Source organism: Chrysemys picta, chromosome 2 (genome assembly GCF_011386835.1).
Source record: "Chrysemys picta bellii isolate R12L10 chromosome 2, ASM1138683v2, whole genome shotgun sequence".
Lineage (NCBI taxonomy): Eukaryota > Metazoa > Chordata > Testudines > Emydidae > Chrysemys > Chrysemys picta.
The window spans coordinates 229,186,012-229,212,398 of record NC_088792.1 but is presented as its reverse complement, the minus strand read 5'-3'; the positions used below and the strand labels follow the sequence as shown (position 1 = coordinate 229,212,398).

Sequence of the window (26,387 nt, the reverse complement as noted above, 5' to 3'; positions counted from 1 at the left end):
GAAGCTAAAATCAATAGAAAATCATTTACATTTTGGGTGCTCTCGCACTCGGAAACCAAACGTCTAACGTAATGCAATAAAGAATAAACGTTGTCAATCGAAAACGTTAATCAGAAGAGCCTGTGCCAGTCTGTCTGTCGTATCGCAAACCTGTTCTTCATGCACACTGGCCACTAGGGTTAGAGCTGACCCTTCGGGGCGATCACAACATCTTGGTTATATAAAAAGTTTTCCTTTGTATTTTCTTTGCACCCCTGTCATCTCCTAATTCCAACTGCACTTGCTCAAATGGGCTGTAATCCGACTCTAGAGGAGATTAGAGAGCCAGAGATAGCTGCGTTTAGGATTACCAAAAGGAAATGAAGGGATCTAATCCATCGCCTCTCAAGCCCTCCACCCCTCATGTATTTTTCAGTTTCAATCAGACTTTATATTCCCTTTTAGTATTTTAAATACCTGGAGTCGTTTGAAGTAGAAATAGACTGAGAGATAAGGAGTGTTTTTTTCCGTTTGATGAATTCATTGGCACAGAATAAGGTGAGTTTGCAAAAGCAGCCAGTGCTCTCCCTCTGCTTGTCTTCCGCACCCCAAACACCCATTGCCTGAGAATGGCCCCAAGGCCTGCAAGCTTCCATATACCCTCTTCTCTTCAGCCTATAGTTAATAGCAAAAATTCCATGTATGGAGCTGGCATGTGCAATCCACAGAATAAATCCGAGAGTGACCCGAGTTGCGGCCAGGAAGAAAGGGATCTCAGTTTCCCCACACGAGCGATGAGATAAGAAACAGAACATTATTTGCACACAATAGTAACAAGTTTTAGAATCTACTTACCTGTAGACAGAGGAACGTGAATGTGTTGTTTTAATCGCTTAAACCCGCCACGTAAACAGCTAGCACTTACTACGTCGATACGAAAATAAAATCTTGGGGTGCTTTCCACGTTTATCTTTAAAACAAGGAAATAGCATCATCTTGTGCTTAAAATGATACGAAAAATCTATAAAGAAGTGTAACATTTATCTAAACAAGTCTATTACGTTGAGACCAATTTGTTCTGTGGAAGGTCTGTAGAATAAATATGCAGTTGAAAAAATGTGCTTAGAGATTCTAAATCTCTCTCCTTATCTGTCAGTTCAAATATACCCTCTCACCCCGATAGGTTTAAATGGATAGTTGTAACCTAGCCTGTCTAAACCCTGTTTTATTTTGTATGAATTCCTAATTTTAATGTGCCTTCTTTTGTTCTGATTACCACTGGAGTAAATCAGGACCACCTAAAAGGTTATGCTAATATACTATAAGGGCCTGCATTTGAAAAAAAAATGGCTAGTCATCCTTTTCAAAGATTTTGTTGTGTAGAGTGCATAGCCTGGTCCTTGCAAGTCTGGAAGCACGTTGAATCAAGTGCCTTGGAAGAAGCTACATAGATAGCGGCTCCACATATAGCCCGCATTAATTATTAAGGTTCATTTCCTGATGTAGGGCTCTGTTTTCCTTAGCAAGTCTATCACCTGCCACAACGCAGACCAGTATGTTTGTTCAAAGCTTATGAAAATGTAACCCAACTCATTTGCAAGAAAGTTGTTGCTAATTAGTTGATAATAAACTTCTCTGGACAGGACAAAAAAGTCTTTTAAAAGTGCAAGGTGTTCTTTGTTATGGCATCACAAGAGGGATTAGCATATCAATGTAGAAGGGGAACAATAGAATAGGGTTTGCCTCCCCCCCAACCCGTTTAACATTTTAAATGAATCTGATAGTCATGAAACTGAAAGGCTGCGGTCCAGTCGGGTTTAGCAAACCCTCCATCTCCCTCTGAGTCTGTCACACCCGTTGCTAATTCAGTTCTGGGTCTGTCCGGAGCAGAGCTGCCAACTCTGCACCTCTCATGTTAAATTTTACAGGAGATAGGCAAATTACTACTAAAGACTGACCCGAGACTACTAGATTCATTTCACTTGGAACCAAAGCCTACTTTGAATACAAGCCTCCATGGGTGAAAGTCTATTGCATTTGAACCATTGGACCACCTGGAAACCCACACACAACTCCAATGGTTTTATGAGCTCTCTCCCTGAATGGAGCTAACAAATCGTAAGACTTTGGCCTTTTGGATTTTTCTCCCAGGCTGGAGTTTTACTGTTGAAGCATTTGCAATTGGATCTTTTACAGGACAAAGGCCATGGACCTACTTCTGATATTCAGTATCCTTAATAACGCCTAGGTTGTTGTCCCCCTTCTGTCTTTATGGTGTTGAAAGGTCATCCTGGCAGACCCTCATCTCCCTTGCTTTCAAATCCATGCATTTCTAGATCTTTGTAGGGATGTGTCAACATCCTGGCAAAGCAATGGGGCATTTAAAAATTGTTCAGCCAATAGGAAAGACATGGCATTTTTTTCGTATTCTTAGCTATTTAGCAGAAATCCCTCCACCCCCCAACATAGGAAACCCAAGGAACAACAAAAACAAGCTCGAGGCTACCAGAATCTTCCAGCCCTTTGGTTACAGGTGTAAGTAGAGGCTATGTATTAGTAGAAATTAATAATAAAAATATCCACAGGTCAGTGGAACCAATTAAACAAATCTCCCCAACTCTGAAGCCCCTGATCCAGCTAGTTGTCTTGGCTTGACAGCCTGTATGTGTTATTTACTCACATGAGTAGAGTGCAGCTAAAGGCACGGGGGCGAATTAGAATTGTGGCTTAGGACCCACAGGGAAAGCACTATGGACGCCTTCCTTGGTGGCTGGCTGCGAACTCCTGGGTTGTAAGGCGGGAGCAGAAGGAGACAAAAGCTAGGTTTGCCTAATCAGAGCAGCAACACACCGAGCAATTGCAAGCTTCTGCCTTTGGAAAGGAGCCGTACTCCAGCGGGTGCCCCTCCTGAGGAGACGCTGCTAGAACGCAGCTATTTTTAGGGATTGCAGTGCTATGCAATATACATTAAAGTACAGCGAGTTGCCAAAATAAAGGAAGCCCCTATTTTCCTGGCAGTGTCGCTGGGGACGAGGAACATAAAAGTGTCCTTCGCAAGAAACAACAGCAGCAAAATAAAGCAGCAAAATAAATAAAAAAAATCAGAAAAGGTATTTGGTGTTTGGTTCTCTGGTTCCATGTGGGGACTGCTGAGAACTGTGAATAAACCCCGAAATCGTCGGAGTTGACGTCAAATCCATCTGAACAGCCATCCAGGAAAACGTTCAGGATGGGGTTTCCCTAAATGCAAACCATCAGCGAGGCATCTGAAAGGAGCTTTACTTTCTCCATTGTTGTCTGGCAAACAATGGGAGCCCCGGGCGACTGTGCGGCTGTGAGAATGAATAGGGAAGCCGCAGGATGTGTGCGGGTCAGTGCTTGGGGTCTCTGTCCTAAAGCCCCTTTCTCAGCTTGCCACAATAAAGGAGCACAAGGTTTAGGCTTTGTTGGGTCACCGGCCATCTTCTATTATTCACCACAGCCGCAACAAAAAACACTTATTAATCAGCGCTGACCAGAGGCCCCTTTTGAAACAAGGAGAGGGGGTGGGAGAGAAAAGAAGACAAGGAGACCCTGAACAGACCCTCCCAAAGCCAAAGCAGCCATAGGCACTTTTCCGCTGGCCAAAGTGGTGTGTCCCTTCCGCCCCCCCACCCCCAATGCCTAACAAAGTTTCAAATCAGGCCCAGAGGACTGGACCCTCCCTCTCACTCTCCCTTTCCTTCTTGCTCCGAAGAGGATGGAGACTTTGTTGCAAGTAAGGCTGGCTTGAGGTCAGATTGCCAAGACCTGGGTTTACAGGCATAGGATTGCTCTTGGAAGAGAAGCCTGTTTCCCATCTGGGCCTCAAGTCCGGACATGGCGCAGGAGAGAAGAGGTTTGCTTGTGGTGCGCTGTTGCTCTTGTGCTTTAAAGCTGATGGATGAGTTGTCAGGCCAGGGAGCTGTTTGAGGACTTGTTTCAAAATGGTATGAGAGGGAGTCGAATGTGCCCCTGATTGACTCTGCTGAGACCAATCCGCAGGGTGGTGGTGGCTGTTCCCGATTTCTAGTGCTGTGTATTGCTAAAATGGTGAGCTTTGCTGAAGAGGAGCTCATAGGCTTAAGAGTGCAACATTTATTCCTAGGTGTAAACAAGAATTCAGAGGCAATGGAGTGCTGAGTGATCTTAAAGGATGTATTAATACCGAATAGGTGGTTATTTAATTCTGGGGGAGGAGGGAGGGCTTTTTTTCTTTATTCATTTATGATAATTTTGCAAGATTAATTTAATTATTGTCAAGTAAGCCAGCGTTTTTGTGTAATTAGCTATGCCTATATTATCATATAATACACAGCCTTCGCATATATATGTTCACAAATATATAACACCTGAAAATGGAATCGAGTAACTTTGCACAAGTAAGTTTAGTGTGACTGGAATAAAACTAACCATTTTTGGATGGAGAACTTTTCTGAAAAATCCTCTCTATCTAGACAGTTGGGGTTTTGTCTAAGTGCACAGACTTATCTAAGTAAACAAAGCAATTTGTACTAGTTTATATTTACCAAATGAGCAGAGAAAGCAGATATTGGATCCCCTGTCTATCAGCTGAGAAAAAGAAATTGTTCTCTTAAGAGGAAAAAAATGTCAACACAGAAGATAGATTCTGCTTTAAATGTTTGCCGACTATATTGTATGGGTGATTGTTTGATTCTTTCTTTCTTTCTTTCTTTCTTTCTTTCTTTCTTTCTTTCTTTCTTTCTTTCTTAGCAGTACACACTATATCTGGGGAAAAGCACTAAATAGTAATAGCTAACTGAATCTGATGAAAAGCTTCCCCTTAACTTTATGAATATGATTCTTTATGGCATACATTCTGAGCTGTGGAACGCCTAACTAAGGGCTTTGTTAATGAAAACAAGAATAAAGAATGCTTTGGTATGTAGCCCCCACTGGTATTTACCACACTTTACATTGCAAATACAAGACTGTATTGCATGTTGTGTTCTCATGACCTGTATTTTACTTAAGTGCTTACAGTATTCTTAGGGTAACTGTATTTCTCAAAGAGAAAACAGGACACCCACAGCTGCTTGCCCGAGGCCCCCGCACCGCCATGCTGTTACTGGACACTGGAACTCTGCCTCCTCCCCTGCACCAGGCTGTTGCCTGGTCGCTGAAACCCTGTGGGGGGACCCTTGTATGCTGGAACGCTGCTTACCTCCCCCGTCCTACCTCCCCACTGTGGGGGGCTGGCATCTCTGCTTGCCCCCTCTGTACTGCTCCCCACTTTTTTGACAAAAGTGGGCATTTGTCCTATTTGCTCTTGCCAACTGATCAAGTCAGCAAGAGCAAACGGGGCAAATGCCTTCTTTTGGAAAAAAAGTCGGGATGGCTGGGACAGGGCTTAAAAAAGGGACTGTCCCGGCCAAAACAGGACATATGGTCACCCTAAGTATTCTCTCTCTTCTCTCCCTGTCCCAACCCCAAATATTGTGTGACTCAGATTTTGCAGAGCTTGATGTTCCAGCAATGGAGTAATCAAGTGTTACCTAAATTATTTAAAGCCTGGGATTAAAGGCCTTAGTGCTGAGTGCTGACAAGCTTTCAGATATAGACTGGGGAAAGTTTTGTATTCTTTCCTATATGTATACACTTTGAAAATAATTTGGAAAAGTGCAGTGAATTATTCTCAAACTGTATGCACAGAAAGAATGAATAATTCTTTTACAAGTTGTTCTCCAAAGGAATTAATAAGACTATTCAAAATACAGTGGAAACCTATTACACACACAATATTGTGGGATCTCCAGTGTCACTCTTTTAACTACTTTGTTCCTTTCACAGGTGCTTTTTGAAAGCAGTTCCATTATTTTACTCTGGTTTGGTTTGGCACACAGAGCATGCATTAATTCAACAAATCTGGCTGTTTCAAATGTTAATCTTCTTTACATGTTGAGGCCTGATCCTGCATTGCTTGCTCTCCCTAAATTGCCATTGACTTCAGGTTCCTGTGTATTGCAAATTAGTGATGATAATAATTAAATTTGTCATTTAATTTACAGAAATTTAGTTTATAACAGCTAAACTAACGCCATTTCCACATCTAGGTTTGGTGAACTGGACATAGGATTATTTAACAGTACCATTCTTTTCAATAGGTTTCCTTGTGAATGGTTTCAACATTGATGGGTTATATGTGTTACTATACTGAACATGGGAAGAAATCTTTAAAATAAATGGTTTATTGCATTCTACTCTGTTATATTGTATAGAAAAACAGACACAAGGTATTTCAAAAAGTATTTTCTGTTGAGCATTCACTGCACGGCATCATAATGCTATCCCCTTAACCATACCAGTTAAAGCTAATGCTGCTCATGCAAAATAGGAAAGATTTTCCAAGTTTGTTGAAAGAGGAAAAGGCACATGTCAGTGTTAGATTTGGTTCAATGTTAGATTTAGTAAAGGTTCACATCTGAATAACATTAGCACATTCTTTTATGTTACCAGTATTGTTTATTTTTTTACATGTATTAAATAGATTATTTTATTAGGTCAGATTCTGTTACTCTTACAAATGCTGAGTAGCACCTGACTATATGAATAGTCCCGTCAAAATCTGTGGAAACACCCATGGAATAAGGGGACGTCTACACTACAACAATAGATCCGTGGCATGGCCACAGCTAGCCTGGGCCAGCTGACTCAGGGTAGTGGGGCTTGGCTGCAGGGCTAAGAATTGCAGTATAGACATTCACACTTGGGTCTGGAGCCCAGACTCTGAAACCCTGCGAAAGGGGAGGGTCTCAGAGCCCGGGCTCCAGACCGAGCCCAAATGTCTACACTGCAATTTTTAGCCCTGCAGTCTGAGCCCCATGAGCTTGAATCAATTGAACCTGGTTCAGAGACTCGGTGCTGTGGGTATGTCATTGCCGAGTAGATGTACTTTAAGATACTATGCTACGTAAGAAAAGACAGCAAAATTTGGCCCATAGGAATGAATGGGACTATTTGAAGAGCAAGGTACTATTTAATGAGAGGAAGGGTGGTAGAACCCATCCTTTATACAGCACAGTATCCAGTGCTTTAAAAACATATTTTAACATATTGTATACTTAAAACTGTGTGGGTTAAGTAAGAAAGATAGACAAAGACAAGACACTGGAACAGCTAAGATGAGCGAGGCTGGTGGAGATTGTTGGTGATGAGAAGAAGGAAATATTGATTGCAGGAAGAAGTAGGGCTTAATGGAGGGGAGGCCTGAAGGGAGAGGGCAAGCGTGGTTGGTTGATGGAACCAGGATAAGTGTACCATGCATAGGGGACAGCATGACAAAAAGTGTAAAATTGAGGATGGAGGAAGAACACAAAAGGAGCATCAAGTTCAAATGACTGTGAAGAGCATAGGGAGCAGGAGGTGTTCTTGAGTTCTTATATTTAAACTGATATTTTAAGGTAAAAAGCCATTTATAGCCAGAATAACAATCCAAAATTGTTTTGGTACATAACACATCCTGGGCTTGGATCCTGGACTTCTTATTAAAAAATAACCCCATCTGATGTCCATAGGCATTTGGTTTTGCCTGGTCTGAAGAAGAAGAGCCAGCCCAGACTCAATAAAGATTGTTTTATTCATTTGTGAGTTATATGTGCCCTGTGATGTGTTTTACTAAGGGCTTGATTCTGCCCTCTGATACATTCGTGCAAGTAGTTGTGCATGTATGTCTGAGGGCAGAACTGGGCTCTACGTTTTCAATTCTATATATGTAGAACAATTTTTAATAAAATGAAGTGTGTCTGAAAATTTGGCAATGAAAGCAAGATATATAGTCTTTGCACAATGTGTGTTGCATGTAGGTATTGCACACACATGTACACACACACACAGAGAACCATACTTTTAAGTGGGCGTGCAACATCTGGCTTGTATGCACATATCGAAATCTACCTGTGAAAAACAGAGATTGCAGGTGCACATTTTATCTTGAGTACCTGCAGGTTGGATGTGGGCAAGAGTAGTAATAATACTTAGGTATTATATAGCATTTTTAATCAATAGATCTCAAAACGCTTTTCAAATGGTAAATATCAATATGCTCATTTTACAGATGGGGAAACTGAGACACGGGGAATGACTTGCCTAAGGTTACCCAGGAGGCCAATGGTAGAATCAGGAATAGAATCCAGCTCTCCTGAGCCCCCATGTGCACTACTCTATCCTACAGACCACACTGCCTAGGGTATTTGATAGGCAAATCTGGTCCATGAAATCTAATGCAAAGCCATGTTTATTTAAAGTTAAGAGCACACAGTTAACATTACAGACACAGGAAATGCAAAATTAAGTTAGAATGGAAATATGAACTTGGTCACATTGGAAATTGGAATCTCAGACATATTTTATAGTGCTATTGATGTCTGAAGACAGTTTTCTGCAAAATTGGATTCAAAGTGAATCAGTACATTTGTTAAAACTGTGAAGGTTGTAAATTCACAGCTGAAAAAGATACACATTTTGTTCAATGAAAGCCTCTAATTTTTAGAATATTGTAGAATGCAGCAAAAATGATGCAGACACTGTAAATGTACTTGCACTCTTATTCACACCAGTGATTTTTTTTTTACTGAACCTGATGGTAAGGTAGGTTTGGATTTTGTGGAGGATTTTACTTGCATTGATTTCAATAGAAGATAGGAGCCTAAATACCTTTTATGGATCTGAGCCTTCTCCCCCTGTAATAGAGCATGCTGGTTCTTTAAGGGCAAGCATTGCTCAGCATGCCTTTTACAGGGCCTCAGATTCTTTAAGGCCAAGATTGTGAGAAGTGTAATTTTGATGTGGGTGCGGGGGTGTCACATGATGGATCACATGGCTAGCCTGAGTGCTAGGCATGCTGGGAGAAGAGACAGGAAATAAAAGCAGGCCCTATTGGTTCATCTGAGAGTGAGTGAGCAAACATACATGCTAGCTGAAAACTAACAGCTATAGCTGTGTCCTAATAAGGGAGTCTGACTGGGGCTACTGCTGGAAGCCAGTATTGTAAAGTCCATGCATTCAAAAATCATGAGTCTAGACCCCCCAAATTTAAACATCATGAGATTTCCCCCCCCAAATAATACATCTTTTGTTTATTTGCTTTTTTGTGTTCTGAGCCTTTAGGGTGCATCTGTTTCATATTTTCAAGATTTTGCCTGCAACCATGAAGGCTAGAAACTACATAAAAAAAAAAAAAGAAAAAACAAAAAGCTGAGATTCTCATGCAAATCTCTTTAATGCAGCAGCTGGGACTTCAAGGAAAACTCCAAATATTGCAAATGGTGAAACTAAGTGGTGGCAACACTATGGAGCTGATTAAAGGGCCAGGAATTGAGTGGAGCGATTATGTATTCTTGTGGCTAGGAAGGATTAAAGGATGACTATTTACAGACCCTTTCTTAGAGGACTGTGGAAGCCTATGGAAAAGGTATAGATTGGAGCAGGTTTCTGGTGGAAGTATTGGAAGTTAATTAGTCTATCAGTTAACCAGCCCCAAGAAGGGGAGATTTTATTTTGCAACTCTAATTGAGTGGTGTGTAATTGCTACATAGGCACAGAATAAGGATGGTGGGGACTGAGGCATGGCTGTGTATCTGATGAGTGAGCAGATAAGCACCACTAGACTGAGAAGAATAAGCCTGTGGGCCTAATTTAGCTGTGAAGTATGTAAGACTAACTCCACCAAAGTCACTGGAATACACAAACTTGAATCAGGGTTGAATTTGCCCAGCTAAGATTACTGTTATGAGAGTGTGCTATAGCTGTATATATGTAAACAGTTAGTCAATCAACATGGTGCCAGTAGATGGTGCTCAAAAAAATGCAGCATTGTTCACAGGCTTTTTAAGACTAATAAAAGTTGTTGTGTAGGGTTACCATTCGTCCGGATTTACCCGGACATGTCCTCCTTTTTGTGCTAAAAATAGCGTCCGGGGGGAATTTGTAAATAACTCAAAATGTCCAGGATTTCCCCCTTCCCCCGGCAGAGCAGAGCGAGCAGCTGAGAGGGCTGCAGGAAAGTCAGGGGCTGGACTCCAGAGCAGCTGTAGAGGAGCTCCTCCCTGCATTCTGAGCCGGCAGCTCTCCCCTGCAGCCCGGCTCCGGCAGCACTGTGCAGGGCCAGGGACCGGGTTTTGTGTTGCGCTGGGGAGCGCAGCCATGTGTTCGGCTCGCACAGAGCCCAACACCCTGTTCTGAGCAGCAGGGTAAGGGGGCCAGGGGGCAGGAAGGTTCTGGAGGGGACAATCAAGAAACGGGGGGGGGGGGGGGTCGGGAGTTCAGGGGGGGGCTTTTTGGGGGGAGTGGAGAAAGTTTTGGGCAGTCAGGGTACAGGTAGGGGGTAGGGTCCTGGGGGGCAGTTGGGGGGGGGTCTTAGGAGGGGGCAGTTAGGGGACAAGGAACAGGGAGTCTTAGGTAGGGGGTGGGGTTCTGGAGGGCAGTTAGGAGCAGGGGTCCCAGGAGGGGGCAGTCAGGGGACAAGGAGCGGGGGGGGTGGGGGGCTGGGAGTTCTGGGGGGGAGCTGTCAGGGGGCAGAGTGGGGAGAGGGATCGGAGCAGTCAGGGGACAGGGAGCAGAGGGGTTTAGATGGGTTGGGAGTTCTGGGGGGGCTGTCAGGGGGTGGGGAGTGGTTGGATGGGGCGTGGGAGTCCCAGGGGTCTGTCTGGGGGTGGGGGTGTGGATAAGGGTTGGGGCAGTTAGGGGACAAGAGGCAGGGAGGCTTAGATAGGGAGTGGAGTCCTGGGGGGCAGTTAGGGGCAGGGGTCCCAGGAGGGGGCAGTCAGGGGACAAGGAATGGGGGGAGGGTTGAGGGTTCTGGGGGGGCGGGAAGTGGGAGGGTCAGGGGCGGGGCTAGGGCGGGGCTCCTCCCGTCCTCTTTTTTGCTTGCTGAAATATGGTAACCCTATTGTTGTGCATTGCAAATAGCTTCTGATATGGGACTCTTCACAATGAAATCTTAATAACTGCCAGGTCCCAGTCAAGTCCAGCAGGAAGAGTGTGAATGTGATGTCAAAAAGGTGTGGGGTTATTAAATTAGGCTCTCCTACATCTACATACTCCCCAAGTGTCTTTTAATTACAACTGCCTATTTTATTACTCCCCCAAGCCAGACAAAAGCACAACTATTTCCTTGATGAAGTTCAAACTTCAGCCTTCTTGGCTGTAACTCTGGTCAGAACAAGGGATTAGGTTTTGTTTTGTTTTGAGGGTTTTTTACAGTAGGATTTTATTTTCACTGCTTTTCTTTCCACTTGTTTTTTTTTTTTTAACCAAAACCTGCTTGAAGGGTTTTATTCAGACTTTTGAAAGAAAATCACCTTCATGCTGAGACCAAGCATGGGACATCTCAGCCCAAAAGACGAATGTTTTGGAAAGTTAAGAGTTTATGAAAATGGGTTTGCAATGGAAACTGTTTTGCATCTTTAATTACAGTGGGTGTGATCGGGGTCTGCCTTTCAGTCTGTTTAATTTTATCTAATCTATTGTAGAACTGGAAATATTCAGTCTAAATTAATTTGTTTTGTGAATTTATAAAACCAGCTAAAATTAATTTAATTTCCAGCAAGTATTTCTAGTAACTGTCAATTGGCACCACTTGCCTGCAGAGGTGAAAATAACTGAATGTGTATGTGCGGCTACTCTCTCTTACACTAAAAATAAAAAAGGGTGCTAAGACAAACACTTTTTAATTATCAATGATCATAGATGCAGCTGTATGTGTGTATAAGTATGTATAACAAATCATATTTAGTATATGGTTTTGACCATCTTCTCCACATTCTGCTCACTAGTAGTCCATCTCTAGCAGGACTTATTCCAACATTCCATACTCCAGACCAACTTCAAACAGCCACCATTTATTTTAAAGAATCAAGTTGTCAGAGAAATGTTTCCTTCTTTCTCCCCAAATATATAATTCCAACTCCAACCCTCCAGTTACAGTAGAATGAATTCCAGGCTGGTCAATATTGAGTCATGGCCCAGTGGTAAGATTTGGTTTAATATCTTGCAACTTTGCAGAGCTAGAAGTGGGAGCTTTATACCATAAGAGAAGGGATATACAGTCCTTGGTTGTTGGTTCTAGCCTTAGAATGTCCTGAGACACTGAACTTGTAAATCGTGACAATTTTATTTATAGAAAACCTATTTTAGATATTTTTTAAACTTAAACTTATGATTTCCCTCTCTCTGAGTTTTGTGTAGTTGTCTGCTTGATGCTAAGCTTGTTGTGCCTGTCTTTACTGGTAGAAGGTTACAGAATATAGTCCCAATAAAAGAAAATAAAACTAAAATATTTCTCTATTAGTTTCTCCATTAGGTAAGTGGGATATACAGAACATGTAATGTGTGATGTATTATAAAGGATTTATTAATGCTCATTTGCAATGATTTGAATAATTGCTCTTAATGTCACTACTAGACCAGGGCAAAATTATTTATTCAAAACTTTTAACCAAAAAATACAGTTTTGGATTGATCAAAATTATTAGTGAATTTGGGTTGATTTTTTGCAAACTGAAAAAGAAAAAAATGTGGAAATGTCAAATGGTTTCTTTTGGCATTTTCCAGAATGAAATCTTTTGATTTTTCATTTCTGAATGATGTTTTTATTAAAAAAAAAATTAAAATGTTTTAAAAACTAAAATATTGAAACAAAATGGTTAGTTTCAGGTTGAAACATTACAGGTAACACAAAACAATTTTTTTTTGACATTTTGATTCACAGCAAATTTCAAACCATTTTTGTGGTGGGTCGACCTGATTTTTTAGACCTACACCTGAACTGAATATTCAGTTATTCAAACAGTCTTATTCCTTATTCAGGACAATGTAGCCATTCAAATTAACACCAACGAAACTTTAGCACACTACTGTATTCAGTCTTGTATTCTCTCTTTTATATACATGCCGATGAATATGAGACAGCTGAGATAACAGAAAATGAAGTGGACATATAATTCACTGACTATATTTGTAGTATACTTCAATACATTTACATATTTGCATCTATTTTATTTTCCTGGTAGCTGTAGATGCCTTTTTTGCCATCTTGTCAAATTCAGTTCAAATGGATCCCAAAATGATCTGACAAATTAAGATATCAATAGGTTATGGTGATGTATAAATGTAATCTCTGTTGAATGTTGACTTAATGCATACCATTTTCTTTTATGTAAAAATAAGTCAGTGTAAATCTCCATGCTAGATGTGAGATAAGATGGGATTGACAGAAATTTGACTTGCCTCCTGTGCTTTGTCCTTCTAAACAGTGGCTCCTGTTTAGATTGTACAGATCTGAGGTTTCTGTGCAGACCTTCAACCTGGTATGAACTTAGTATGTAGGAGCGGTCAAAAAATTTTTAGTGAAACTTTTTCTCATAACAAAAAAATGCTGGTTCATCAAAACTGAAATGATCGGCAGGAATGTATTGGTTTGATGAAATTTTGGTTGGGAAGGTTTCTCAGATACAGGATGTTTTTTTGAGGGAAGAGAGAGAGAAAGAAAGAGAGACCAGAGTAGCCAATAACCCAGGGGTTAGGGGACTTGGAATATGAGGGACTCAGGTTCTGCCACACTCAGGCAAGGTCTTGAACGTGGTCTCCCACATCTCAGATGAGTGCCTTATGCTCAGGGGTATCCTGGAATGGAGCTTTTGTGTGGTTTTCTACCAATAAAAAAAAAAATCAAAAGAGCTCATTTGTGTTCCGTCTCAGAATGAAAACAAATTTAAAAACCTCAGTCTTTTTTTCACAAAACAGAATTCTTATGAGCCCTACTTTGGACACCAGTACTGCAGATTTCGTGATATGTACTATGTGTAGTTTACTGGTTACCACTAGGAAATAAACAATTTTCTATTTCATGCATATAGGTAATTTTATTACATGGCTAAAAATGATAGAAGCAATTATGTAGGTCCAGGTCCCGGACTGAGGGAATTCCTGACTGCAAGTGGACTGTGTAGCTACCATTTTATATAGTTGACCATTGCACATATAAATGAAGATAGGCAATGATATTACAGTACATCTCATTTAGCCAAAACTCAAAGTTAACTGCGGTTTGGGAATATTCCTGGAAGTTGTATGGACACTCTGTGATCTTACATAGTTACCCCCCTTTTAAACCAGACAGCTCTTCTCTTCATGCCAAACACCATTTCTCTGAAAGTTTCTAGACCTGGCATAAACAGGGTTGTTCTATACATGTCTTTCTTCACAGCAGAACAGGCTGCTACCAGCCATTTTGGGACCCCCCTGCCGAGACAGTAGACTGAGGCCCCCAGGGCCAATTCAGCCAAGCAAATAGCAGCCAGAGAACCAAGATCAGGAGAAGAATGCCCCAAGCAGTCGGTCTAATTTTAAAATAGTTATCGTAGTAATAATAATAAAAAAACCTAGAAGGACACCAATTTCATAGCTTTACAGGGTCACACAGATTTATTTTACCAGCCCCGAGGTTCTCCCTATATCTTTAAAAATGTTCGTCCCTCTGCTCAGTGCCATTTTCCCCACTTCTGAGGTGGATGACTTTCCATCCCTTGGTTTGCCAGCTTTCCTTTTGACACCAGCCTTGCATGTAAAGGTGTGCGGGTGGTTTTTTAAACAACCTTTCTGAAGGGGTCAGGGAGAGTTTTCAGTTTAGATTCATGAGCTGTAGGATTTGGCACTGGTTCTTTATCCAATGCTAGAAACAGAATGTGCCAAATTTAAACGCTACAACCCCCCAAAAGGTTATTTAAAGAAAAAAAATTAACTTCTGCATCCACCCTTGCTACCCGCTTCTGATATTTCTTCTTCCTTTGAAAAGCAGCAGCTCCTTTCTTTTGTATTGTCTGAGCCAGGCTCATTCTGTTGGCCATTGCTGTCTCCCATATTATTAAATATTATTATTTGTATTATCATACTCCTAGGAGTTGCAGTCATGGACCAGGACCCCCTTGTACAAGCATTGTACAAACATATGTTATACTTCCCCTCCATCTTGCTCCATTTCTTTTGTTCTCTCAGTCTGCTTTGCTCCCCAAACTCACACCTCTCTGTCACCCTTGGTCCTATCTATATTATATTGTCTTTTCGGGCCTCCCATCCTCTCTTTCTCCCATATACTTTAGAACTTAATGCATTTTATATATATAAACTATTGAATAGTTCAAACACCACTCTGAGATAGGTGAGTATTCTCCTTCTTTTACAGTTGTGGTTAAATGAGGGAGAGAGGTTGATGGACTTGACTTCTATAGAGGGAGTTGGTGTCAGGGCTAAGGTAAGAGCTCAGGTAACCCCTACTCCCAGATCTGTGGTTAGACTGCTAGACCATGCTGTTTCTCCTATTACTAAGCTTCCCCTTTGTGTCCAGGACCATGATGACTGTGAGGATGATAGGCAGTAAGCCAGAAAGGAGTTTACACCACCAGTGGCAGCCAGGGTACTCACCAAAGTTAAAAAGACAGCAGTTGTTTCAGATATCACAAAGGCCTGTGAAGTTTCAGGAAAAATCACAATCACAGACTTTCATCTGTAGCATCTGTTCACATTTTGGTGGTTCTTTCTTCAACAAAAAGGGCTAGAGAGAGACTCATTTTTTTATTTGCAAGGCAAGCCAGGATGTGCATTGACTGAGTCTCAAAAATCGGAGGCGTATGTAGTCCTGGGCCCCTAAAACAGCTCTGATCTCACCATTCTTGTCAGCACGCCTTCAGATTTTGACTGTTTTCCAATGTGTATGTTATGTATTTGCTTTAGACCGTAAATTTGTCAGGGCTTTGTCTTCTATGTCATCTGACAGGGCTGTGTACTTACCAAGTTCAATAAATGAAAATACTGACGTCAAAGTTTAATAAACTTGCTGGTGCCAGTTAGTGACTGGATAAGTTAGAATTACCACCTGAGCAATACTAAGCTGACTTTTTTCAGTGTGATGCAATATTACATTTTCTCTCCCCAGGCACATTTCCCCGCCCACCTTCCAATGGTCAATTGTGGAAAATGTGGTCCTTTCATTTGCTTTTTGTTGTTGCCTGTATTAAATAAGTTTACCCCACAGTTTTAAGAATTCAACTGGCAAAATTAGAACACTCTCTCTCTGATGAAGGAAACTGACAAATTATGGGCCAGTAAAATATCAAACTTCCTATTGTTTTGGTTTCCAAAGGTACACTGTAAGGAGTAATCATAGTGAATGATTAACCTTGACTTAGGCTCTATGGTAAGCAGAGCACATTGTGAAGAATAGCCTAAAAAAGGGCAATGGCCTCACAGAATGGCTTGCACTCTTTATTAAAGGAAACCTGATATGCTTTAAACTAAAGGAGTATGTCCTGACTAAACGGGCTGGGTCCATCACAAGGCCCAATACCTCATTCCTTGTGCACGCCACAGTGCACAGGATCAGGCCCTAGATGCATACAAGATATTAATATTTGTACATGTAAAAACCAATGTTGATTGTAAACTCTCTGTAAGTGCAGGATCCTTGTCCTTTTATCTCTTATTATCTCTTCATCATAGGAGGAAACTTTCATAGCTCGGGTACCATACTGTGGTAACCACTGATGAATGTTGACTTGTAAATGACAATCACCTGTCATACCTTATAGTGTGGTGTAAGTAATATTAATAATAATCCTGTTGACTTCAGTGGGAAATGGTTAATAAAAGGAAGATGGTAAAAGGCCAGAAAAGGAAATTAGGGATTCCACCTGATATTAGCAAGCTTGATTTTGGATATTCTGCATTTATCTATTCCTATCTATTGCCATCCTGGGGCAAATCCACTTGTTTTATTTCCTGCAAGCAGGTACATTGGTTTTAAATGGTTGTAAGTGTGTGAATAAAGCACAAAGGATTAGTTTCCATACAATGTTTTAAAATGTCATTGCATTGGTTTATTTTAAGATCAAGCTTAATTATAATTTGTATTATAAAAGTATCAAATTGAGATCAGGGCCTCATTGTGCAAAGCATTGTATACACACAGAATAAGACAGTCTCTGCCCCCAAACAGCTTACAATCTAAGTAGACAAGATGTGAGGGGAAACAGAGGCTTCCCTTAGGTCAAACACCAGCTCAGTGATAGAACTAGAATGGAATCTACGTCTCCCAAGTCCCAGTCAAGGCTGATACTTAAATTATAACTAGTAGTAATAAATGTTCTTGTTTCTTTTGGTCTTTGAACATGTAAAATGCTGAGAGTGTTAAATATTATTAAGAATCATATACCAAGATATGGTAGATTTCATTCTACATTGGGGGCTCTGATCAGCAGATTGTTCAATACACAAGTGTAAAATACAGCATTCTATGGTAATACAATGGTTTAACATTAGCCACGTTCATGCTGTATGATTCAGATGTATCAATGCTATACAAATGAATAAGATGCTGTTACTAACCAAGCCATGCTAAAGTGATATGATCTAATATATGTAATATTATGTAACAATACCCAGAACACAATGCTTTCATTTTGTCCAGTTTTATTATTGGAATGAAACCAAATTGCAACCACTGTATTTAAAAAGTTCATCATAGGAGGAAACTTTCATAGCTCGGGTACCATACTGTGGTAACCACTGATGAATGTTGGCTTGTAAATGACAATCACCATAAGTGCTTATATATAAAGATCTATTTTTGGCAAATATACTGCAATAGTAAATTGCTGCTGTACAGCAGGACCATATTCATGCTAGTATGTAGGGCCATTGTATATACTTTCAATGAGAATTGTGTACAGTGAGGGTAATTAACTACTGGAACAATTTATTAAGGGTCGCGGAGGATTCTCCATCACTGACAACTTTTAAATCAATATTGGATGTTTTGCTAAACAGGAATTATTTTTGGGAAATTCTATGGCCTGGTTTACACAGAAGGTCAGACTAGATTATCAGAGGGGTCCCCTCTAGTCTTAAAATCGATGAATTGTGTGTGTGGAACAATGGCAGGGTATGATCCTCATGTCACTCACACAGTAGCATCCTTCACTGTGATATTAACTCTTTCCGGTGCATGATGATTTTTATGTCTAGGCTTACTCACCAAATCAAAGCCCTGCAAATTCCCTAATGCTACATGGCAGGGAACAACAATGCAGAAGTGCTGTGGATAGAGTATTGGCAGGCTATGCAGAGATGAGAGTCTTCTGTGTTGCATGGCTACTTCACACACTTCATGGTGGCTGGCAATGCATGAGCAGACCTCTGTGTGATTGCGAGGATGGTCAGCAGGAGGGAGGAGTCAAGGAACAACCACTTTATGTAGCATGTTCCCCTTGCTGGACAATGTGCCATCTGATGCAAAATGGATCATAAGCAGGGCCCCATACATTTCATGATTGCAGTCTTCCCTTTGCTGGAGAACTGTGCTCCAGAATGCAACATTTCTTTAAAAGCAAAAGTTTATAGATTTTAAGGCCAGAAAGGACCATTATGATCATCTGACCTCCTGCATAACACAGACCATAGAATTTCACCAACTAATTTCTGCATCAAGTCAGTAACGTCTGGCTGAGCTAGTGCGTATCTTTTATAAAGACACCCAACCTCAATTTAAAGATTTCAAGTGATGGAGAATTCACAACATCCCTAGGTAAGTTGTTCCAATACTTAATTACCCTCACTGTTAAAAATGTGTGCTTATTTCTAGTCTGAACTTGTCTAACTTTAGCCATTGGATTGTTTGATGCTTTTGTCTGATACATTAAAGATCCCTCTACTACAGGGATCAGCAACCTTTGGCACGCGGCTCGCCAGGGTGCTTACCCTGGCGGGCCAGGCCAGTTTGTTTACCTGCTGCGTCTGCAGGTTCGGCTGATTGCGGCTCCCACTGGCCGCTGTTCGCCGTCCCAGGCCAATGGGGGCTGTGGGAAGCGGTGCAGGCCGAGGGAGGAGTGACTGTGATCAAGTCACCTCTCAACCTTCACCTTGATAAACTAAATAGATTGCACTGTTGTAGTCTTCTGTAAGGCATGTTTTCCAACTCTCCAATCATTCTTAGTGGTTCTTTTCTGAATCTATTCAAATTTGTCAACCTATTCTTTAAGACATGTACACCACAACTGGACACAGTCATCCAGTAATGATCTCACTAATGCCATATTCAATGGTAATAATACCTCCCTACTTCTGCTTGATATGCCAATACTCATAAACCCAAAGATTATGTTAGTCCTCTTAGCCACTGCATCACACCGGGAGCTTATGTTCATGGTTATCCCCCATGAAGTCCCTTTATAACCCTTATGATTGTAGGAAGAACCTTGAAAATATATCCTGAATGTAATGGATGGAGCATTGTCTTCCTACATCTACTGACAGCCTAATACCACAGCTTTGAGAGACATGAACTGGGCCATTCATTTAATGGTGATTTAACTCTAAAACCTAAAGATGACAATTCTGCTGTAAATATTATTTCACTGCTGACCAATTGAATTTTAGCAAACAACTAGCTACTGTGTTTATGCCAGAATCCCAAACTATTGCTCAAGCTCTCACCAAGCACCCTAATATTCCATTTCTATATTTAGCTGAAGGTGCTGTAGAATTTCCAACACAATGTCTGAATCCAGGGGCCAAGCTTTAGAATTTAGGTCAAGCTTGATGCAAATTCACAGGGACTTAATCATAAGTTACTCATAAGTAACTGGCTCCCTGATCCATTGGGAGCTAGTCAATGGCAGCATTGCAACATTATGACATAGGCTGCCAGCATCAGAAGGCGTTGGGAAGGAATGGAGGGAGGCAGTGTGCAGATCATTCAAGATCCATAAGGTCCTGCACAGCCCCAGCTGCTGAGCTATTGCACCTTCTGCCTGATCCCCAGTGGAACATGTAAGATTTTGAGTTCTCTCAAAGAGTCATAGGACGCATTGCAGAGTCACAGGTTGAGGACAGTTGTGACCAATAGAGCTCTGTGGTCAGTGGATTCTGGGGTATGAACAGTTTGTATAGTCCATGAGTGAAAATGGGGTGGACAAACCCTACCCCTTCTCTTCCATGCCCCATGGAAACTCTACAACGGGACTTTGTGGTATCCTGTAGGTCATTTCTTCTGTGCAGCATTAGAACATGAGCCTCAGGAAAATAGAGGTTTTGAGACAGAATTTTTTTGGCCAAATTACATGTTTTTTCCTTTCATTTCCTCTGTTCCTGCACACTTTATCTTACAGAAAAGTAATTATCCCAAGATTCTCCACATTATTTCCCTCAGACAATAAAGCCTTCTGATGCTTCCACCAAACGCAAGAAATCAGGGCTTTGATTTTTAATCATCACCCCTAGGGTCTGAGCAGGTTCTGTGAAAACCCTATTTCTCCCTCTAGTCTAATTGAGATCAGAATAATAATCATATCAAACATGCCCTAAATCTGCATTAAATATACCATGCATGAGATATTGTGGTGATATTAATACACTCAACCGTAGCTGTCTCTCTGATTGCCTAAATCGTAATGAGCTGCCTTAGGGCAGGTTTGCCATCTTATAGTAACTTTTTTCCCAGCATGCCTTTCTAGGGGCTGATCCTTTAAATTTGGCAGAGACCAACAGCTGTTGCCAAGTGGCCATTTTGGTACTAGCTGCTGCCTTTTCCTCTCTTCTAGCTGGTAAGTGTTCTTATCTCTAGTTATATTTCCCCTCACTGGATTTGTTTTTCTTATTCTTGAGACATGGTAATTTCTCATGATGCATAAGCACCATTTGACATACAATTAAGTATTTTCTTAGTGATTTCCTTTTAAAGCAAGTAATATCACTCTTATTTAAGAGCCACAAATGTTCCATAGAACTGCACAGACAAATGGGAGACAATCCCTTCTCCAAAGCATTTACAATTCAATGTCAGATTTCGTGGTCCTGGGAGTACAGGGAGATTTCCTTTCTTAGGGACCACTGCATTTAACTTTAAGTCTCAATCATAACATAAGAAGAAATAATATATGGAAAAAAAGCATGAATTGATGAAGGGAAGATGAGACAACATGGCTCAAATTTTGCTATACTTAATTGAGCAAAACTGCAACTGAAGTCAATTGGAGTTGAGCTTGATTAGGGACTACCGATTTAGCAAATACGTCATTGTTTTCATGCTTATCTTGATGAGAAGGTTGTTTTGTCCTTAAATTAAATAGATTTGTTCTTAAACCCTGTTCCTGCCACTTATATTGTGTTAGAGGATCCCACTGATTTCAGCTGGGCTCCACATGGAGGCGAGAGTCTATCTGTACAGAGCTCTTTGCAGGATTGGGGTCTTTAGTAGTACAAATTCTTTATGGTAGGGATCATGTCTACCTCCAAGGCCTTGATTCTGCAATTTTACAATAAGATCTTCACAGAACAATAAGATCTTCCACCCTGCATCATGGTGGAGTTCTGGTAAAGTCTACACGGGAACAAGGTCTGTTTGTGTGGCTCTGCAGGATCTCTGTTTGCATAACGCTTAGCACAACAGGGCCCTGGTCCAATATTTTATTTTAACTTTGGAAAATTATTACTGTTTATAGAATTATTTTTAATGTTTATGGTGGCCCTTTGGGGCGGAGATTGGAGTGGAATTTTGGGTGTCCAACATGAAATACCTTGGCCCTGACTTTCAGAGGTACTGAGTACCCACAATATCAACTGAAATCATAGGGAGCTGCAGGCACTAAGCACCTCTGAAAGTTGAGCCCATCGTGTTCTCTCTCTCTCTCTCTCTCTCCATTTTGGAGTCCTGTGCCCTGACCTATGGGACCTATGGGTGAATCTGGCACTGTGTTTCAGGGCTAAAGGGGGTTTGTTTGGGTACAGAGTACTGGGAGGAAGGTACCAGAGGCAGAGAACAGAGGGAGTGAGGAATACAGAGGGAACATAGGTACTTAGTCATGTCTTCAGTGCCTAAATATCTTTACAAATCTGGCCATCAGTGACTTACCCAAGGTCACACAAGAAGTTTGTGGTGGAGATGGGAATTGAACTCTGGTCTCCCAGGGTAGTGTCCTAACCATTGGACAATTCTTCCGCTCCAAAAGCACTTTTTTACCCCAGGGAGAAAACACTGTGGCTGATCCTGGACTAAGCTAAGACCAGGAAGCACCGAAAAGCTGGGAAACTGAGTATCTTGATGACCTAGAAGGGTTGCATAGCTACTCATCAGATTTTAAGTTAAGGACTGGTTGTTTCTCTTTTTGCCTCTCTTTGATCCTTGGCTGAAGCAAGACATCACTGGGCTAGTATTTTTCCCTCTTGTTGGAGGTGGCTGAGACAAGCCATTGTAATTTTTGTACCTTAGCCAGGGCAGAGAAAGATTCTACATGGAGAAGCATGTTCATTGAAAGGACATTGTGCCGTATTGTGTCTTCCTTTTTCCCCATTTTTCCTTGCACATAAGGCTATGTCTCTGGAGTACACTGGAATGATAGAAAATTATTGTGAGGGAAACTAGGGCACTGAAGAAAAGATGTATTAAGCTATGGAAAAGGCAGAAAAGATGAGGGGACTAGTGACATAGTATACTTTAAAAAATTCTTCAGTTTATGAAAATGTTTCACTCAATGTTTTCAATTTATCATTTAGTTGTGGTTTGACTGTTTCCAGTAAAACAGCATCTAAAAATGTTCTGGCCCTCGGTGGAATGTGGGAGGAGTGAAACCCAATCCCAGGACCTGACGTTGTGTAATCTCATCCTAGCACGAAGGGAGAGATTTTCCTAATCACAGATGGCAGTTAGATGCTTAAACTCCTGTTGGCTTTCGGTGGGAGTTAGATGTCAAACTACTCTGTGTGCCTTTGAAATCTCTCCCATGTTCTTCATTTTGTTTCTGAGACATTGACAGGCATGTGAGACAGCATCCATCCCCACGTTTGGGGAAGTTTCTGGAGATGTGTTTGCAGTTTGGCTTCTTTACTGGCAGAAGGTTCTGTCATCTTTGTGTTTAGTAAGTTTCTTGGATCTCCTACTGGCTTATGTGTGTTTTTTTTCTTAAAAACGAGCTGCTCTGACCTTTCCTGGTTAACATGCACCAGGCTGAATTTAAATATAGTTCCCTTCTTCTTAAATACATGACACATTTTTTTCTTCTAGATGGTTGCGTACCACAAACACCAGATTAACTTCCCTTAATTCCTTTACAGAGAAAATTGCATACTACCATAGTAGATGTAAAGCATTAACGTTAGTTTTTTGACTGAAATCTTCAATGATGACCAGACATCTTGGTCAAATTCATCTGTAACATAACTCCATTGACTTCATTATAGCTACACCAGGGATGATGTCTTTGTTTATTAGTTCAGAAGATATCCAGAGTGAAGAAGGATTTTCTCATAAAAATCAGGTTCTGTTTACTGAATCTGGGCCATATTTTCTGTTATGCGGTTACAAAACTACTGAAGTCAACTTCCTCATCAAACAGCTGGGGCTAGGATTTAAAGTATTTTGCCTTTGTTTTAATTTAAAACCAAGGCTGGGCTGGGGGTGGGATTTGTGTCTCCCACCGCTGGAGACTATTCAGCAGGGGTTCCTGGGCAGCCCCAGCACAAAGTGGGAGAGACAGGCCAGAAACAGGGAGTTGTGTTGCTCAGACAGTAGGGAGATAATTTACATGAGCTCTCCACCCCTAAGCTCTGCTACTCCCACCAGTTGAATGGGTGACTTGGAGAGACAGACTGGGTTTTGCACACCAGGGTAACTTCTCTGTTGAAATTACATCAATGAAGTCTTCAGAGACTTGTGTGACCCAGTAGGTTGTGTAACTTGTGTAACAGGGTGATCATTGCACCCCACTGGGTTCAGCCTCCTGGCCCTTCACCCCAATGAGTAAGGACCACTCCAAGCTGGTGCAGCATCCATGCTCTTTATTTCCTCTGTCCAGTCCTCACCACCAGCTCCAACTATTTACAGATTATTTACAGGTTTGGCCTAGCACAGGCCTCAGTGGCAACAGGGTAGCAGGTGCCTGGCTCCTTCTGAGCACCCCCGTCCTTTTGGACTCACTGCCTCCCAAGTGTTTAGCCCCTGTTAACAAGGCTGGCAGGTGTGGCCAATTTCCAGGCCATTCCTAGCTTGTGGCCCAGCCCCAAACTATTTCCCCTGATTGGGACTGGAGTGTCAGGAGCTGATTAGGGCTTCCCCTGCAGCACCCTGCCACACTTGTCATATGAGAGTGTCTCTTGCTCTGTTTGATGGCATATACAACACACACTGTAAAGCCATTCAAACCACTTAACACTTCTCTCTGAACATTATTGACAAATAGTCACCTTTCCAGGTCACGTCTTGGTGGAGGGCACAAGGAAAGCAGATCCATGGAGACTTTTCCACATTTTCAGGTGTTATGGGACAAATTCTGTCCCTAGTCACATTCGTGAGCACAATTTACACTAGATGCGGTGCATGCATTAGGATACCTTGCTGGACCTCTCTTTTGTATTATCATTACTATTATTGTTTGTGTTGCCATAGTGCCTAGCAGTTCCCTAATCACTCCTTAGTCAGTATGTGTATATGTAATCAAAGCTTGTTTGAGTCCCATTCAATCTAAAAATTGTCAGCGTTATTGGAGTCACATGATGGCAGGATTTGGGCCACTGTTATGGTACATTTACATCATTGCCTTAATCCTAATGGTAAAAGGCCCAGTTATCTGTTAAGGTTACAGTACTAATACTAAGCAAGGTCTCTTGTTGTTTAAATATACCATAGATGTGTCTGTGGGGACACTTGTGGAAGGGACTTTTGGCAGAATTATGTTAAAGCCAGTCACGCAAAATCCAGCAGACTTGGGGTGAATCAGAAGCTTTCTCTAGTGTCTATAACCAATGCTATTGACTACTGTAGAATCTTAGCTCTTATTTTAAGTCTTCGTGACTGTGAAGAAAACCTTGCAAAGGAGAAGAGTGGTGTTTTTCCCTCCTTGTCCCAGTCTGGCTTAGTTTCAGAACACTTCTGCTCTGCCATCAGCAACCTACACCTCTGATTGTCCAGAGCTATCCCCTCCTGCCCAGGTCCAGGGCGTGAGGAGCGCATTCAGAGGAGTCACACCACATCTTCACCTTGGATCCCATCTCTGGGAGGCAGATGATGGCTTTGCAGAATTTGAGGGCTGGTGCTGGAGTGGGCTGGTGAAGGAACAGGGGAGGGATTGCTGCAGTTGCTACTGTGGAGCCACAGGACAGAGCAGCAGGGTTACTAGCAGCCCCAGGGAGTGGCTCTATGACGTGAGTTTAACAGTATGAAATTAACAAGCTGTGAGGGAAAGGCAGGTTTCTAAGATGACCCCAAGCAGACCTCTTGTAAGCACTTATTTGCAACTAACAACTCTCAATTAGCTTTTGAGCTATACATTCCAATTTATATAAATCCCTGATGATAGTATAAATTACCAATGAAAGTGCTAAATCTGAGGGCCAGCATCTAATTTCATTTACCCTGGAATTAATCTAAGTAACTGTATTGACTTAAATAGATTTAGTCCAGATTGACATGGGTCTAACTGATGTCAGAATTGAATCTTCAGACTTCTACATTAGAAAGCTTAGATACTAAACTGAGCAACAGTACTTCAGGTTTAGTTGCTGTTAGTGAAAATGTCTTAAGTACAACTGTGTGGGGATATTTAAAAGCATTGTCTGAATTAAGACTATTTGCTTCCTTTAAAATTGTTTTAATCTTTCAGCCATAGGTGGCTTCAATGAGTATCAGAAATGTGAAACTTAAAAGTATTTATTTTACATCAGAGAATCTGATATATTTCACTATGAATGTCAAGTCTCTTACTTAATTGGCCTCTCAGAGTTGGTAAGACAACTCCCACCTGTTCATGCTCTCTGTATGTGTGTATATATATCTCCTCAATACATGTTCCATTCTATGCATCTGAAGAAGTGGGCTGTAGCCCACGAAAGCTTATGCTCTAATACATTTGTTAGTCTCTAAGGTGCCACAAATACTCCTCTTCTTTTTGTGGATACAGACTAACACGCCCGCTACTCTGAAAAGTCTCTTATATTTATTCTTAACTATTTAAAAAAATTTCTTAGTATGACTCTTAAAAATAACAAGAAATGTAGACTTCATAAATGTTGGAATTTGAACTAATGTGTGCACTTTTCCCCACTATCTCATTTTTGATATGTCTCTATCATATTAAAAGGCTTCTCCAGCAAAAACCCTAATAAAGCACTTATTGTATTCAAGAGTTTTTAAAGAGTTCAAAAGTTTGCTAATTCTTTCTCCTCAATGTGGGTTGTGTTGTCCAATATATTCAATTAGAAATAGATCAATGCTCAAAAGGCCCAGACCCTGATTTAGGAAATCATCCCGATGCTGGAAAATGCTAAAACATGTACTTAAGTGCTTTCCACTGGGGTCCCAAAGTTGCTGTCTTTGAAGTCAATGGTAAGAA

The 26,387-nt window shown here is 41.3% G+C and overlaps 1 long non-coding RNA gene across 1 annotated transcript in view; it reads left to right on the top strand.

Moving 5' to 3' along the window:
- Positions 1 to 3,583: 3,583 nt before the first annotated feature.
- LOC122172733 (uncharacterized) overlaps positions 3,584 to 26,387 on the top strand; it is a 134,978-nt gene continuing 112,174 nt past the window's right edge. Inside the window, exon 1 of the long non-coding RNA XR_006173268.2 lies at positions 3,584 to 3,736. This is a non-coding gene — a long non-coding RNA (uncharacterized LOC122172733). The remainder of the gene's footprint in view (positions 3,737 to 26,387) is intronic.